Genomic DNA, 17968 nt, shown 5'->3' with positions numbered 1-17968 from the left:
TTCCTAAACCAGACAGAGACCCAGTAAAAAAAGAGAACTACAGGCCAATATCCCTGATGAATATGGATGCAAAAATTCTCAATAAGATACTAGCAAATCGAATTCAATGGCATATAAAAAGAATTATTCACCATGATCAAGTGGGATTCATTCCTGGGATGCAGGGCTGGTTCAACATTCGCAAATCAATCAACGTGATACATCACATTAACAAAAAAAAAGAGAAGAACCATATGATCCTGTCAATCGAAGAACCATATGATCCTGTCAATCGATGCAGAAAAGGCCTTTGACAAAATCCAGCACCCTTTCTTAATAAAAACCCTTGAGAAAGTCGGGATAGAAGGAACATACTTAAAGATCATAAAAGCCATTTATGAAAAGCCCACAGCTAACATCATCCTCAACGGGGAAAAACTGAGAGCTTTTTCCCTGAGATTAGGAACACGACAGGGATGCCCACTCTCACCGCTGTTGTTTAACATAGTGCTGGAAGTTCTAGCATCAGCAATCAGACAACAAAGGGAAATCAAAGGCATCAAAATTGGCAAAGAGGAAGTCAAGCTTTCGATTTTTGCAGATGACATGATATTATACATGGAAAATCCGATAGACTCCACCAAAAGTCTGCTAGAACTGATACATGAATTCAGCAAAGTTGCAGGATACAAAATCAATGTACAGAAATCAGTTGCATTCTTATACACTAACAATGAAGCAACAGAAAGACAAATAAAGAAACTGATCCCATTCACAATTGCACCAAGAAGCATAAAATACCTAGGACTAAATCTAACCAAAGATGTAAAAGATCTGTATGCTGAAAGCTACAGAAAGCTTATGAAGGTAATTGAAGAAGATATAAAGAAATGGAAAGACATTCCCTGCTCATGGATTGGAAGAATAAATATTGTCAAAATGTCAATACTACCCAACGCTATCTACACATTCAATGCAATCCCAATCAAAATTGCACCAGCATTCTTCTCAAAACTAGAACAAGCAATCCTAAAATTCATATGGAACCACAAAAGGCCCCGAATAGCCAAAGTAATTTTGAAGAAGACCAAAGCAGGAGGCATCACAATCCCAGACTTTAGCCTCTACTACAAAGCTGTCATCATCAAGACACCATGGTATTGGCACAAAAACAGACACATAGACCAATGGGATAAAATAGAAACCCCAGAACTAGACCCACAAACGTATGGCCAACTCACCTTTGACAAAGCAGGAAAGAACATCCAATGGAAAAAAGACAGTCTCTTTAACAAATGGTGCTGGGAGAACTGGACAGCAACATGCAGAAGGTTGAAACTAGACGACTTTCTCACACCATTCACAAAAATAAACTCAAAATGGATAAAGGACCTGAATGTGAGACAGGAAACCATCAAAACCCTAGAGGAGAAAGCAGGAAAAGACCTCTCTGACCTCAGCCGTAGCAATCTCTTACTCGGCACATCCCCAAAGGCAAGGGAATTAAAAGCAAAAGTGAATTACTGGGACCTTATGAAGATAAAAAGCTCCTGCACAGCAAAGGAAACAACCAACAAAACTAAAAGGCAACCAACGGAATGGGAAAAGATATTTGCAAATGACACATCGGACAAAGGGCTAGTATCCAAAATCTATAAAGAGCTCACCAAACTCTACACCCAAAAAACAAATAACCCAGTGAAGAAATGGGCAGAAAACATGAATAGACACTTCTCTAAAGAAGACATCCGGATGGCCAACAGGCACATGAAAAGATGTTCAACGTCGCTCCTCATCAGGGAAATACAAATCAAAACCACACTCAGATATCACCTCACGCCAGTCAGAGTGGCCAAAATGAACAAATCAGGAGGCTATAGATGCTGGAGAGGATGTGGAGAAACGGGAACCCTCTTGCACTGTTGGTGGGAATGCAAATGGGTGCAGCCGCTCTGGAAAGCAGTGTGGAGGTTCCTCAGAAAATTAAAAATAGACATACCCTATGACACAGCAATAGCACTGCTAGGAATTTATCCAAGGCATACAGGAGTACTGATGCATAGGGGCACTTGTACCCCAATGTTTATAGCAGCACTCTCAACGATAGCCAAATTATGGAAAGAGCCTAAATGTCCATCAACTGATGAATGGATAAAGAAATTGTGGTTTATATACACAATGGAGTACTACGTGGCAATGAGAAAGAATGAAATATGGCCTTGTGTAGCAACGTGGATGGAACTGGAGAGTGTGATGCTAAGTGAAATAAGCCTTACAGAGAAAGACAGATACCATATGGTTTCACTCTTATGCGATCCTGAGAAACTTAACAGAAACCCAAGGGGGAGGGGAAGGAAAAAAAAAAAAAAGAGGTTAGAGTGGGAGAGAGCCAAAGCATAAGAGAATGTTAAAAACTGAGAACAAACTGAGGGTTGATGGGGGGTGGGAGGGAGGGGAGGGTGGGTGATGGGTATTGAGGAGGGCACCTTTTGGGATGAGCACTGGGTGTTGTATGGAAACCAATTTGACAATAAATTTCATATATTAAAAAAAAAAGCCACATACCCAAAGATGGAAGCTTAGAACAAAAAAGAATGACCCCTACTCCTATATCCTTATGGCTAGGCTAACAAGCATGGAGTGGTAAGTAAATTGCAAGATACATATCTTTTCTCAGGTGCAAAGCACAGTGAAGACCTCAAGCCAGAAGATGGATCATATACTGGAAAATATTCTCTGTCCAACCAGCCCCTACCCTAAACACAAGGTATTGTTTAATCATAGCAGTAACAAATCTGAAATCCAGTTCACCTCCTAATTAGATTAACTCAAGCTTCTGTACTAAAGTCCTAGCAGAAGGAAAGATATGTCTTTTTTATTTCAGGCACAAAAAAATAGTTACCTCAGTCTCTACTGTCTTACACAAGATGTATATCTTTCTATGAAAAGTTACAAAGCACCCAACAAGGCAAGTAAAACCAACACAGCCCCAAGAGAAAAAGTGATCATCAGAACCAAAATCAAATATGACACATGTTGAAACTATATGAAAGTGAATTTGAAATAAGTATAATTAATATGTTAATGGAAAAAGTAAAGCAAAGGCAATATTTTGTGGGTAAAATCAGCAGAAATTAAGTTATAAGAAATAAAATTGAAATGCTAGAAGTGAAAGCACAATAACAATGGTTAAAAATGCCTTCAACTTGTTTATAAATGACACAAGAAGCTGAAGAATCAAAGAATTTGAAGATCTCAAGAAATTACTCAAACTAAAGCATAAGGAAAGGAAAAGAAAGGAAAGGAAAGGAGGAAGAAATTGAACAGAGAGTCCAAGAGTTTAGGAACAAATCAAATAGTCTAACAAACAGGCAAGTCAATACCAGAAGGAAAAGTGAGAACAGAGCAGAAGAAATATTTAAAGAAATAATTGTCAAAAATGTAGAAGATTAATGACAGATACCAAAACACAGATCTAAGAAGCTCAGAGATTTCCAAGCAGAATACAGTAAAACCTTGCATTACAAGTAACTTGTTCTTCCAGTCTTCTGCAAGACAAGCAAACATTTCTAATAAATTTTAACTTGATAAATGAGTGATGTCTTGCAATATGAGTAGTATGTGATGACAAATGTCACATGATCACAACTGGGCCAATGGTTCTTGAAATTTGCTTTGATATATGAGTGCTTTGGATTATAAGCATGTTTCCAGAATTAATTATGCTCACAAACCAATTTGGTATTTTTGTACATACCAAAGCAAACAAACAAGAAACATACCTATTACCTATCATAGAACAATCAAACTGCTGAAAACAAAAGACAAAGAGAAAACCTTGCACCAGCATTCTTCTCGAAACTAGAACAAGCAATCCTAAAATTTGTATGGAACCACAAAAGGCCCCAAATAGCCAAAGTAATTTTGAAGAAGACCAAAGCAGGAGGCATCACAATCCCAGACTTTAGCCTCTACTACAAAGCTGTCATCATCAAGACAGCATGGTATTGGCACAAAAACAGACACAGAGACCAATGGAATAGAATAGAAACACCAGAACTAGACCCACAAAAGTATGGCCAACTGATCTTTGACAAAGCAGGAAAGAATATCCAATGGAAAAAAGACAGTGTCTTTAACAAACGGTGCTGGGAGAACTGGACAGCAACAGGCAGAAGATTGAAACTAGACCACTTTCTTACACCATTTACAAAAACAAACACAAAATGGATAAAGGACCTGAATGTGAGACAGGAAACCATCAAAACCCTAGAGGAGAAAGCAGGAAAAAAACCTCTCTGACCTCAGCCGTAGCAACTTCTTACTTGACACATCCCCAAAGGCAAGGGAATTAAAAGCAAAAATGAACTATTGGGACCTCATGAAGATAAAAAGCTTCTGCACTGCAAAGGAAACAGTCAACAAAACTAAAAGGCAACCAACGGACTGGGAAAAGATATTTGCAAGTGACATATTGGACAAAGGGCTAGTATCCAAAATCTATAAAGAGCTCACCAAACTCCACACCCAAAAAACAAATAACCCAGTGAAGTAATGGGCAGGAAACATGAATAGACACGTCTCTAAAGAAGACATCCAGATGACCAACAGGCACATGAAAAGATGCTCAATGTCGCCTCTTATCAGCAAAATAAAAATCAAAACCACACTCAGATACCACCTCATGCCAGTCAGAGTGGCTAAAATGAACAAATCAGGAGGCTATAGATGCTGGGGAGGATGTGGAGAATCAGAAACTCTCTTGCACTGTTGGTGGGAATGCAAACTGGTGCAGCCACTCTGGAAAACAGTGTGGAGGTTCCTCAAAAAATTAAAAATAGACCTACCCTATGACCCAGCAATAGCACTGCTAGGAATTTACTCAAGGGATACAGGAATGCTGATGCATAGGGGCACTTGTACTCCAATGTTTATAGCAGAGCTTTCAACGATAGCCAAATTATGGAAAGAGCCTAAATGTCCATCAACTGATGAATGGATAAAGAAATTGTGGTTTATATTCACAATGGAATGCTATGCGGCAATGAGAAAGAATGAAATATGGCCTTTTGTAGCAATGTGGATGTAACTGGAGAGTGTTAATGTAAGTGAAATAAGTCATACAGAGAAAGACAGATACCATATGGTTTCACTCTTATGTGGATCCTGAGAAACTTAACAGAAACCCATGGGGGAGGGGAAGAAAAAAAGAGGTTAGAGAGGGAGGGAGCCAAAACATAAGAGACTCTTAACTGAGAACAAACTGAGGGTTGATGGGGGTGGGACGGAGGGGAGGGTGGGTGATGGGCATTGAGGAGGGCACCTGTTGGGATGAGCACTGGGTGTTGTATGGAAACCAATTTGACAATAAATTTCATATTAAAAAAAAAAAGAAAACATTGAAATCAGCCAGACAAAAAAGACGCCTTACATATAAAGGAACAAGGACAATAATTAAATTATAATTTTCTTCAAATATCATGAAAGCTAGAAAACAGTGAAGATTTTCAAAAGTGCTGAAGAAGTAAAACTTCTCAACCAGAATTCTATAACAAGTGAAAATATCTTTCAGAAATAAATGAGAAATAAAGTCTTTTTTCAGGCAAAAACTGAGAAAATTTGCTGCCAGCAGACCTACACTATAGAAAATATTGAAGAAAATTTTTCGGGAAGAAAGTTTATGATATGAGACAGAAACTGGAATCTACACAAAGAAATAAAGAGCACTGGAAAAGGAATAAGTGAAGGTAAAATATAATTAAGTTTTTCCTTATTTTTATTTATTCTAAAAGATCACTGACGGTCCAAAGCAAAAGTAATATCAATGTACTGAGTGCTTATAACATATGTAAAAGTAAAATATATAACAACAATCAATAACACAAAGAATGGTAAGGAGATATTGAGAATATATGATTGAAAGGTTCTCACATTACACACAAAGAGGTATAATTTTATTTGGAGGTAGACTCTGATTAATTAAATTTGTATATATTAAACCCTTGGGCAATTGTTAAGGAAAATTTTTCAGAGGTATAAATAAATCAATAGAGAACACAAATGGAATAAAAATTGTCCAATTAACCCATGAATACAGAAGAAGAGAAAAAATGAAAGACAGATGGAACAAATAGAAAACTGCTAGCAAGGTCATAAAATTAAATCCAAATATATCAATAATCACATTCATTCACATTATATGTGAATGGCATAACATAACAGTTAATAAAAATTATCAGATAGGATTAATTAAAATGGCAAGGCCCAACAATAGGCTGTCTACAGGAAACTTACATTAAATGTGGAAATAAAAGTATGAGACTTCTGCTTCCAGGAAGCTGAGCTTGTAAATGTACTTTTCCCTCTTATTCCCACTAAAGCCTGGAAATTATATCTAAATCCAACATTAGAAAACCCTGAAAGTTGAAGAGAAAAGGGCAGACCAGCTTTGTATCTTAGGACCTAAAGAATAGCACTGTGCTAAGTTCCCTGTATTCTCCTTTTGCTTTGTATATCCCAGACTTGGAGATGAAGGAGTCATCAACCCAGAAACACCAACAAATATGGACAAAATAAGCCCCCCCAAAAGCCTACTCTCGCTACTCAAAGGACCAGGAAAGGTCAGTCTAGCAAGACAGAATACTTTTTGACAACAACCGCTCTATTCCAGACAAACATTACAGAAAAGGCTATGACTGTGCCCATACCCATGCCAAGCAAAAGTCAAATAGGGAACCCAGACTTCCACCCTCACCATGCTGTACAAAGGCACTTCAATACTCCTGCTGAGCTAATGTCAGGAAAGTCCAAGTAGGGGGTCAGGACTTGATCCTCACCAGCCAGTAAAGAAAACTCCCAACAAACACAGCACCAGGGAAGACCAACTGGGATGTTTGAATATCCACTCTAACTCATCAGTAACAAGGGTTCCCCTACCATTTTCAATGCACTAATGTCAGACGATACCTAATAGAAAGTCAGGAACTTTCACTACTACCCAGTAGTAAGAAGACCACATTACTGAGGAGTCTGTGAGACCACATGGGGAGCCAGAACTGCTGCTCCAGCCCATCAATAATGAATCACTCCTGCTTTGGGTGTCAATGGAAGTTAAGTGGGCAACATGGACTTCTGTTTCCACTTGGTGGTAATAAAGCGGCAACTCCCTTTTTCCCTTTTGGACATCTCATAAAATTCAATACCACAACCAGGATACTGACATTGATACAGTGTCATATAAAGCCAGCTAAAACAGATTAAAATAAGATACAGAGTCTCTTAGCATAAGATGAAAATATCCAAGTTTCAATTGAGAATCATTAATCATACCAAGAACCAATAAAACCTCAAATTGAATTTTAAAAAATGATCAATAGATCCTGAGATCGCAGAGATGTTTGAATTATCTAGTAGAGATTTAAAAGAAGCCATAATGAAAAATGATTCCACAAATAATTACAAAACTGATGAAACAAATAAAAAAATGTAAAGCTTCATCAAAGAAACAGAGGATATGAAGAAGAACCAAATGGAAAATTTAGAAATGAAAAATAAAATAACTTGCAGGAAAATATTCAATGACTAGGCTAAAAAGAAGAATACAAAAGATAGAGAAAAAAAAGTGACCTGGAACATAGAACAATATAAGTTATCTAACATAAATGAAAAAGATAAAACAGACTGAAGGGGGAAAAATAAAAGTAGACAGAGTCTCAGTGATCTATGGAACTATAGTAAGAAATCTAACATGTGTATTATTGGAATCCCAGAAAGAGATGGAAAAAAAAAAAGTAGGACTGAGAAATGAATAAATTTGCTTTGCAAAAGATTCTACTAATAGGATAAAAGATAAGGTGCAGACTGGCAGAAAATATTTGCAAACCATGTATTTAACAAAAGACTAGTATGTAGAATATATAAAGAACTCTCAAACTTCAATGGTGAAAAAAAAAAATCCAAGTTGAACATGAGCAAAACAAAAAGAGAATAGTGAAGAGATAATTCACTGAAGGGGATGTAGCAAATAAGCACACAAAAAGTTGTGTAGCATTATCAACCATCAAAGAAATCCAAATTAAAACCATAATGACTTATTACTACACACTATCAGAATGGGCAAAGTAAAAGAATAATGACAACACCAATTGTTTGTAAGGATGCAGAAAAAAAAGGAATCACCATATATTCATTGTTCATAGGCATGTAAAATAACACAGCCCCTCTGAAAAAGTTTGGCAGTTTCTTTAAAAAGTAAACTGTAATACAACTACCATATGACTCAGTATTTGTTCTCTAGGGCATTTCTCTCAGAAAAATAAAGACTTGTATTTGCACAAATACCTGCGCATGAATATTTTTTCATAATAGTCCCAAACTGGAAACACCCCAGATGCCCTTTGACAGTTGAATAAAGACTGTGGTACATCCATATCAGAGAATGCTATGCAACAATAAAAAGAAACAAACTATTACTACAAACAATTTGTATGGATCTAAAAGGGACTATGCTCAGAGAGAAAAAGTCAATCTCAAAATGTCACATCCTGTATTATTTTATTCATACATTTTTGAAATGACAAATATAGAAATGGAGAACCATTTCTCTTTTACCAGGGGTTAAAGAAGAAGTGGACACAGGAGGGAAGTGGGTGTGGTTACATGAGGGACTTTTTAGTGATGGAACTGTTCTATATCTTGACTGTATCAATGTCATTATCCCAGTAATGATACTGAACTATATATAATTTTGCAAGATGTCATTAGCAGAAGAAACTTGGAAAAGAGTACTTGGGACCTCTCTGTGTTATTTATTACAAACTGAATGTAAATTTATAATTACCTCAAAATTAAAATTTTAATTAAAATAAAACAATGCAGAAGTAACAACAAAATATGAAAATGATATACCATGTGAGTTGGGGGTCCTCAAGACCACCACATGTCTGGATATTTGCTAAGACTTATGGACTCAGCATACAGCTATACTCACAGCTAAGGTTTATTACAGTAGGTAATAAGAACACAGCATATCACAAAGGCTTCTGGATGTGCCCTCCCTCCCATGAACATTCTCTTCCCCCAGCAATGAAAATGCAGCAACATGTGTGCATTTTTTTTCTGCCCAGAGACACCCAATAGAGACCAAGCACTCAAGGTTTTAATTAGGGCTGGTCATGTAGGCACCCTCTGCTTTACTGTGTACCAAAATTCTAAACTCGCAGAAGGAAAGCAGGTGTGTGGCATAAACCATATTGCTTGTACAAACAGTCTAAATGCAGTGAGCCTCTTTTATTAGTGAGGCAGTGGTAGGAATACCTCCAAAATCCAAATTCCCAGATACCAACCAAGAGCCTTGCTCACACATGTTTCTAAGGATAGCAGCCTCAAGCCTACCATGTTAATTCCTTACTGCACACCATGAGAACACTAGTAGCCAAAAGAAAGATAGAATAGATGTTTTAATACCAGACAAAGTAAACTCACAAACAAAGAATATCATCAGGGATAAATAGGGACATGACATAATAATGAAGGGTTCAATTCTCAAAGAAGAAATAATTCTGTGTATGTAACCCACAAGAAAGCTTCTAAATATATGAAGTAAAAACTTATATAATTGAAACAGAAATAACCAAATCTACAATTATAGTTGGCATCCTCAACACTCGAAGTAATTAGCAAAACGAGTAGGCAGAAAACCACTAAGGATATAAAAATCCTGAACAACACTATGAACCAAAATTGACCAAATTGACACATGATCCACATTCTCCTTAAATTTACATGGAAAATTCACCAAAATGCATTATATTTTTGGACTTAAAACAATGCTTTAAAAAATTAAGAGAATAGATATTATACAGAGTATAGTCTTGGACCATAAAGGAATTAAACTAGAAATCAGTAACAAAAATATAATTGGAAAATACCCAAATATTTGGAAACTAAACAACATAGTACTAATAACGTATTATTCAAAGAGAAAATCTCAAGGGAAATTTTAAAATATTTTAAGCTGAATGAGAATGAAAATACCATGTATCATCATTTGCAAACAGCTAAAGCAGTGCTTAGATGGAAATGTATAGCATTAAATGCTAACATTAGACAAGAATAAAGATTTCCAATCAATAATCTAAAATTACATCTGAAAAAGGCAATATGAGACCCAAAGCAACAAGAAAGAAGGAAAAAATACCGTTCAGAGTAGAAATCAATGAAATTGAAAATGGAAAACAATAGGAAAAAAACGGATTTCAGAGAAAAATCAATAGAACTGATATATTTCTAGTCAGACTGACCAATGAAAAAATAGAAAAGACACAAATTGCTAACACTGGGTATGAAAGAGGGGCCATCACTGCTGCTCCTATAGCCATCAAGATGATAATGAGGGGGATATTCAGAACAACTTCATACCAATAACTTCCACTTTCATCTTAGATGAAAGACATAAACTACCACAGCTCACTCAAGAAGGAATAGATAGCCAGAATAGCCCTATATCTATTAAGGAAATTAAATTTGTATGCAAAACCCTCCACAAAAACAAAACCCCAGGCCCATATGGTTTCACTGGCAAATTCCACCAAGCATTTAATAAAGAAATAATACAAGTTTCTGCACAACCTTTACCAGAAAATATAAGCAAACTCTTCCAAATGACAAAGCCAGCATTACCTTAGTAATATTAAACCAGAAAAATACATTACAAAAGTTTAATGTCAATAGAATCCAACTAATTAATGTTCATTATATGGATTATATGGATTGTTTTTATATTTATTTTATTTTGGTGATGTATCTGAAAACTTTTTGCCTAACCCAAGGTATCTTATCTTTCCTTTAGAAGTTTAGTGATTTAGGGGTGCCTGGATGGTTCAGTTGGTTAAGCATCCCACTCTTGGTTTCAGCTCAGTTCACGGTCTTCGGTTTCACGGGTTCCAGCCCCACATCAGGCTTCAGCGCGGAGACTGCTTGGGATTTTCTGTCTCCCTCTCTCTCTACCCCTCCCCCACTCATGCTGTTTCTGTCTCTCTCAAAATAAATGAATCAATAAACAAAAAAGGTTTAGTGATTTACACAAAATGTCCAATAAAATGTACACTGCATTTCTGATTTGTTTCCAGAATACATAAATAACATTCAAAGCACATGGGAAAAAAATCCAAATTAAAAAAGACAAAAGATATGAACAGACACTTCATCAAGTGGATGTCAAATAAGCATATGAAAAGATGCTCAAAATCATTAGTCATTAGGGAAACCAAAATCAAAACCACGACAAGGTGCCATTATATATCTATTAGAATGCCCAAAATTATAAAGCTTACCCATACTATATGTTGGTGAGAATGTGGAGCCACTGGAACTCTCATACAATAATTACTTTGTCATAAAATTCTTCAATACTGGAGATGATGGATTAATATTTTGAAAAATTTTTTTAATGTTTATTTCTTTACTTGAAAGAGGGGGGGGAGAGAGAAAGAGAGTGTGTGTGCGCGCGCATGCGCGCGTGCGCACACAACAGGGGAAGGGCAGAAAGAGGGAGACAGAGAATCCCAGGCAGGCTCTGCACTGGGGCTCAAACCCATAAACTGTGAAATCATGACCTGAGCTGAAATCAAGAGTTGCTCAACTGACTAAGCCACTCAGATGCCCCTAGCTTTTTATTTTAAAAGAACTTGAGGCTTTAGAAGAGTTACAAAGACAGAAAAGAAAGTTTCCTGTTCCCTTTACCCAGCTTTCCCTAAAGTTAAAATTTGCCTAAATGTGATAAAATTAACAAAATTAATAAATTAACAATGATACAATATTATTAAATATATAAATTATTTATGCATCACCAGTTCTTGGAGTAATGTCCATTTTGCTGCTGTTCTGGATCTGACCCAAGATCCCACATTGCATTTAGATGTCCTTCCTCTTTAGTTTCTTTCAGTCTGACAATCCTTTGGTCTTTCCTTGTCTTTTCATAACCATACACTTTAGGAGCATACTAGTCAGGCATTTTATAGAATTTCCTCGGTTTGGCTTTGTCTGATGTTTTCTAATAATTCAATTGGGGCTATAGGATTTGGGGAAGAATATCACAGAAGTGATGTGCCCTTTTTAATGCATCATGTATCAGTAGTAAATAATGTTGATACATTACTTGCTTACGGTGGTATCTTCCAGGTGTTTTCCACTACAAAGTTATTCCATTTGTCATTAATAAGGTTTGGAGTTGTCCCTTATCTCTCCATTTTGGCACATGAGCTCTTTCATACAGCCATCCTCTGAAGTCATCCTTTTCTTTTTAATCCATTATCCCCCCCAAGAGTTTTTCTTTCCTGATTTTATTTCTTACATCCTTAGATTCTTCTGCACTGCTGTCTTTGTGGTGCCCCTACAGGCTGAAGTTTCACTCCTCTATTGCTTCTTCTATGTCTCTCAGCTTTTCTATTTCTTTGTTCTTATTACTTTCTTTCTCAGATATGTCCTAAGTCTGATATTCCAAATCACTAATTCATTCCTCAGCTATACCTTTCTTGCTCAATAACCCATCATTATCCACCTATTATGTATTTCATACCTAAATTTTTACTTTGACTATTTTATGTTTTCCTGTTCTTGTTTTATGTTTTCTCTTTTAGTATAGTTATTATTAGGCTCTTTTAAAACCTTGGTCCATATATTCTAATATTTGTGCTTCTGATAGAATCTGCAATACACTATTCTTTTTTTTTAATTTTTTTTCAACGTTTTTTATTTATTTTTGGGACAGAGAGAGACAGAGCATGAACGGGGGAGGGGCAGAGAGAGAGGGAGACACAGAATCGGAAACAGGCTCCAGGCTCCGAGCCATCAGTCCAGAGCCTGACGCGGGGCTCGCACTCACGGACCGCGAGATCGTGACCTGGCTGAAGTCGGACGCTTAACCGACTGCGCCACCCAGGCGCCCCTGCAATACACTATTCTTAATGCCATTTTCTTCAAGCTATATTTCTCAAAGACTCATTATTTTGACTAGTGACCTCCTTTTTCCCAGAGTTATTAGCTCTCTGCCAAACAATGAGTGTGGGCAAGCCAGAATCCCAGACAATATTAGCCTAATTAACCCAGATGAATGAGTCCCAGATTGGAGAAACTTAGGTACCAGTGAAAAATAGTCCACTACTCCCAAAACCAACCACCTAGGTCAAGTTTTATTTTCTGTCAACCAAAAGAAACATCAGTAAAGGGGGACACTCCTTATATAATAATTCACCATGGGGTAGGGGAGGGGAGTGGGGAAGGTTAGATGAAAAGAAGTAAGAAGCAACTGCCCAAAGTACAAGTCCCCACCTATTTTGTCAGTTCTTAATAAGCACAAAGCTTTTGTGCTGTACTAATTTATTCTTGAGAACACCTAGGCTAGAACTTGAGTTTCCATAAGTGTGGGACAGGTTCTGTATTTCCTGAAGCAATGATGGAAGAGAAGCAAAAGCAACCTCAAAAGGAGTTCTTATCTTCCCACTGCTGTGCTGGCTGTCCTGTAATCCCAAGAATTTCTCATTTTTCTCTCTAACTTGCGATTTTCACTCTAGATCAAGTTTCTCAACGTCAGCACCACTGATATTTTGGGCCAAATAATTCTTTGTTGTGTTCAGCTGCCTTATGCATTATGGTATCCCTGTAGCATAGCTGGCTTGTACTCACTATGAGTCAGTTCCATCTCCCCCACAGCTAAGACAATCAAAAATGTCTCCAGATATTGCCAAAGGTCCCTATGAGTGTGTGTGTGTGTGTGTGTATGTATGGTGGGGAATGGGGAGGGAGAATCATCCTTGGTTGAGAACCACTGCTTTTAAGTTCCTCAGGGTTTTGAAGGCATGAGTCTGCACTCATGCTAGTTTGTTGTCTTGGTAGGAACTGCTAAAGAACAATCTCTTCACCTGGTAGTTATTCAGTAGGTATTGCTTCTCTTCCTCCTGTGCCCATTCCCCTAAGGTAATGAGGTAAAAAAAAAATCAGGTCTTAAATCAGACCCACAATGATGCTAGGGACAACTAAGGGCATTAAATATAGGGGAGGTCATTGACCATAGCCTTTGAGGATGCACAGTCCTGCAGTACCTTGAGGACAGGGGCTTCTCTGCCAACAGATGGTGCAGGGTCCACTAGTCACTGCCAATCAGACTTCCCTGTCTCCTAAGACCCAGTGCAGTCATGGGAGCCGAGAAGTCCATACTGGACAGCTCACGGCATCAGCTGATGGGCTGTCTCACTTGGGCAATGCTTGGGCTTCAGCTCTCCTGCATTTAATTGGTATTAAAGATTTAAAAAGCAAATTACCAAAGCAATCACACAGAATCCACTTGTCTATATCTCGCTACGGCTCCCAAGCAGTTTGATATTTACTGTCAGCTGGCATTTAATTACTCAGCCAGATTTGGAGGCCATAATTGACAGAATGCTGAAGACTAATTCTTTAAAAGGACGCTTTTCCCATACAAGAACACTTGGGCTCAGAGGTGACGCTGTCTTCCTGTTCCAAAGATCGGGGAGACAGACATCAGAACAGATTGATTCCTTCTCCCTCACTCCTCCCTACTGTTCCCTAGTTGATTTAGGTCCTCATGCCTGCTGGAGCCAGTAGGGAAAAGCAGATGAGACACTGAGACATGAAACATTTCCCCTTTCTGGTTGCCAAATCCAACCTGGTCCTGATTCTATAGAAAACACCCATAACCAGGAGAAGGAGCAGGCCCTCAAGGATGAACTACACAGCCAGCCAAGAGAACCATATCTTTGCCCAGTACAAAGGCAAAAACCCCAAGTATTTGAGGAGCATCACAGTACCACTGACTATTTGGTTACATATTTCTGAAATGTCACTGCATGTTGTAAAATTCCCCACCTCACCCTTGCTGCCCACATGTCATACCAGTGCACGTTGTTTTAACTTCCTAATCCTGCATCAATTACCTCATGTACCACTTAATAATTTAGACATCTCAAACTAGACTGGGCTCAGCAGTATAAAATACTGGAAAGAGGGCAATGAAGTTTTAAGGAAATATGGAAAAAATAGTAACAGATCAGCTATTTCCCTTTCTTCTCGTTCAAGGTTGCTGTCCAATACAGCTCAGTGCTGAATTAAAAACACATAAATCTTAATACAAAGAAAGAAGCTGTTAGCACATTTATCCAAGCTTCTTCTTCTTTTTTTTTATTATTATAATTAATAATACCAAAACTCTAAAAGAGGTAAATTTTTCAAAAAGGAGAAATAAAATGTTTTTGAATATTCCTACTTTCAACTAATGGTTCATCAAGGTTAACCACCCATCTGAGTAAATGAGCTTTTGTTTTCCGGGATTTTTTTTTTCCTTAAACATAGAGACTCAAGAAAAAAAAATACTGAAAAAAAGGAAAAGGCTGAGAAAAAAGGCTGACTTTGGAGGGATTGTTTCATTTTGAAATGTGTGCTCTCTACCATGAGTTTATCCTAGTCTCAGCTCCCACTGGGCACTCAAATCTCTGTCTTTCCTTTTCAACATTACAAAACTGTAGGTTCTGTTGCAGTCATATTTGAATCTGTGCAAGCTAAACTCTCCAGGCCTGGATGAAATAGCATGCTTAGGAATTTTATGAACCAGATTTTCATACAAATCCACCTAGCTTTCTGTGCAGAGAGACCAACCGGGGCTACTGTGGATGTCCCATTTAAAGAAGAGAGCTAGGGGGTCTGGGCTTCCACTGGCAGTGCACCTGAGCAGGATCACATGTGGCAGGTGCTCCAGTGCAACACCAGTCAGATGGATTAGGTACCTGGATTTGCTCCAACAACTGTGACTGCACACTCTCCAAGCCAAACCCCTGCCCTGATTTCTCTTCACACACCTTTTCTTTTTTTTTCTTTTTTTTTAACGTTTATTTATTTTTGAGACAGAGAGAGACAGAGCATGAACAGGGGAGGGGCAGAAAGAGAGGGAGACACAGAATCTGAAACAGGCTCCAGGCTCTGAGCTGTCAGCAGAGAGCCCATCGCGGGGCTTGAACTCACGGACTGTGAGATCATGACCTGAGCCGAAGTCAGATGCTTAACTGACCAAGCCACCCAGGCGCTCCTTCACACATCTTTTCTCAAAGTGTTTTTCCCAGAAACTTCCATGGGCATGGCCTCCATTAAGATCTAGCAGTCCTAAAGGGAGTTTATATGTAACTGCCTGATTGCCTGTTTTAAGAAATTAATAACAGCAAATATCATCTATTCTTTCAAAATATCTTTGTGTTACTACATGATGTCTGCTCATACACAGGTGATGGCAAGCACCTCACTCCATTTTCACACATTGTGTTCACTCTGGGGCTTCCTAGCTTTGGGAAGTGAAGCTGTCACCCTCTTTTCTGACTCACACATCTGGAGGCAGTTTTAATTCTTGGTCCCAACCTACCAGACTGGCATGCTGACATTCAGGCCTCAAAAAGAATATATGCTTTAAAACACCACACACACACACACACTAACGTTATTAATAAACATCCATCTAAAAATATAAGAACAAGAATTCTCATTTAAAAAAAAATAAAGCAAAAATACAATTCCAATCCCTATTCACATTTTGATGCATTTTCTTCTGATATTTTTTAAAATAAATTTTTGCATTAATGATTACAAATTTATTTTTGTGTTCTACATTTTTACCTAAATTTTTTTACATTTCCCCATTGAAAAGTACTCAAAAGGTCCATTTTAAGTTGAAACATAATATTTCCATAGAATAAAGTCACCCTCATTTATTTAATCATTCTCCTATTGTTGGGCATGTAGGTAGTTCCATTTATTTCATTATAAAGAATAACTTGGAATGAACATCTTTAGACATAAATCTTTGACCTTATCATTGATTACATTCTCAAGTTTCTAAGAGTGGAATTATTGAGTCAAAGGATATGAAGGTATTTAAGCTCTTAAAATAAATTGCCAAATTTATATCCAGTAAGGTTGCTTCAATTATACTCCCAACAATATGTATTACCTTCACTTTTAAGTCTTTAATAATCAAATAGGCCCAAATTGATGTATAGTCAAAGTTATTGATCTGTTTCTTGGCAATTTTTTTTACCATCCCAAAGCTAAGAAAAACCATCCTCATTCAGAAGACAGAAAAATAGCCATATATATACTATTGGGTTTTTTTTCAAGGGTTCATTCTCTTACATTAAACTCTAAAATTTATGTGAAATTAGTGAATGTAGAAGGAGAGCCTCTTTTTTGGAGGGTGGGGCCTCCATTCCCCATTCCTTCATGCTTCCAGTGCTCTTCCTCCTGCTCTTCTGCCCAAATCCTTACTGCATATGATGACAATTCTGTTGGTGCATGTGGAAGAAGCTGAGCCCTTCCCCTTGTCCTCCTCCATTTTGCTCTTCCTCCTGCTCTTCTGCCCAAATCCTTACTGCATATGGTGACAATTCTGTTGGTGCATGTGGAAGAAGCTGAGCCCTTCCCCTTGTCCTCCTCCATTTTGCTCTCCCACTGAAAGCTTTAATTCTGGTCTGCTGCTCCACAAGAGCAGCCCTTGCCCTCCCCCAAAGACTTGCAGCATTTAGTGCTGCCAGGGACTCACCTGGGCAAATCTATCCAGTCCAAGTGCAAAGTGTAGGAAACCCTGTTTTCCAAAAGATCTAGACCTACATTCTCCACCCAGTATTTACCAGGGACCAGCATAACATACTAATTTCCACCTTTCTGATTGTATGTCCATCACTCAATTCATTTTGACTGTAGGCAGTGAGAGGAGTTTATTTATTAAACACCCTAGTTCCCAAAATGTTAATATGTTTTTTTAAATAACTAGTCAGTATTTCCAACTAAATAATAGCTCCTTTCCTCACCAATCCATGAGTCTTCCTTCATTTCATATTTTTAGATATTTATATATTTAAGTTGAAGCAATTTAGTCTAGTCTATGTTCTATTTATGATATCTATTTATTCTATTCTACATTTTAGATGTATAT

Source organism: Panthera uncia, chromosome D1 (assembly GCF_023721935.1).
Source record: "Panthera uncia isolate 11264 chromosome D1, Puncia_PCG_1.0, whole genome shotgun sequence".
NCBI classification, from domain to species: domain Eukaryota; kingdom Metazoa; phylum Chordata; class Mammalia; order Carnivora; family Felidae; genus Panthera; species Panthera uncia.
The sequence above is the reverse complement of the archived record's forward strand: the minus strand, read 5'-3'. Positions refer to the sequence as shown.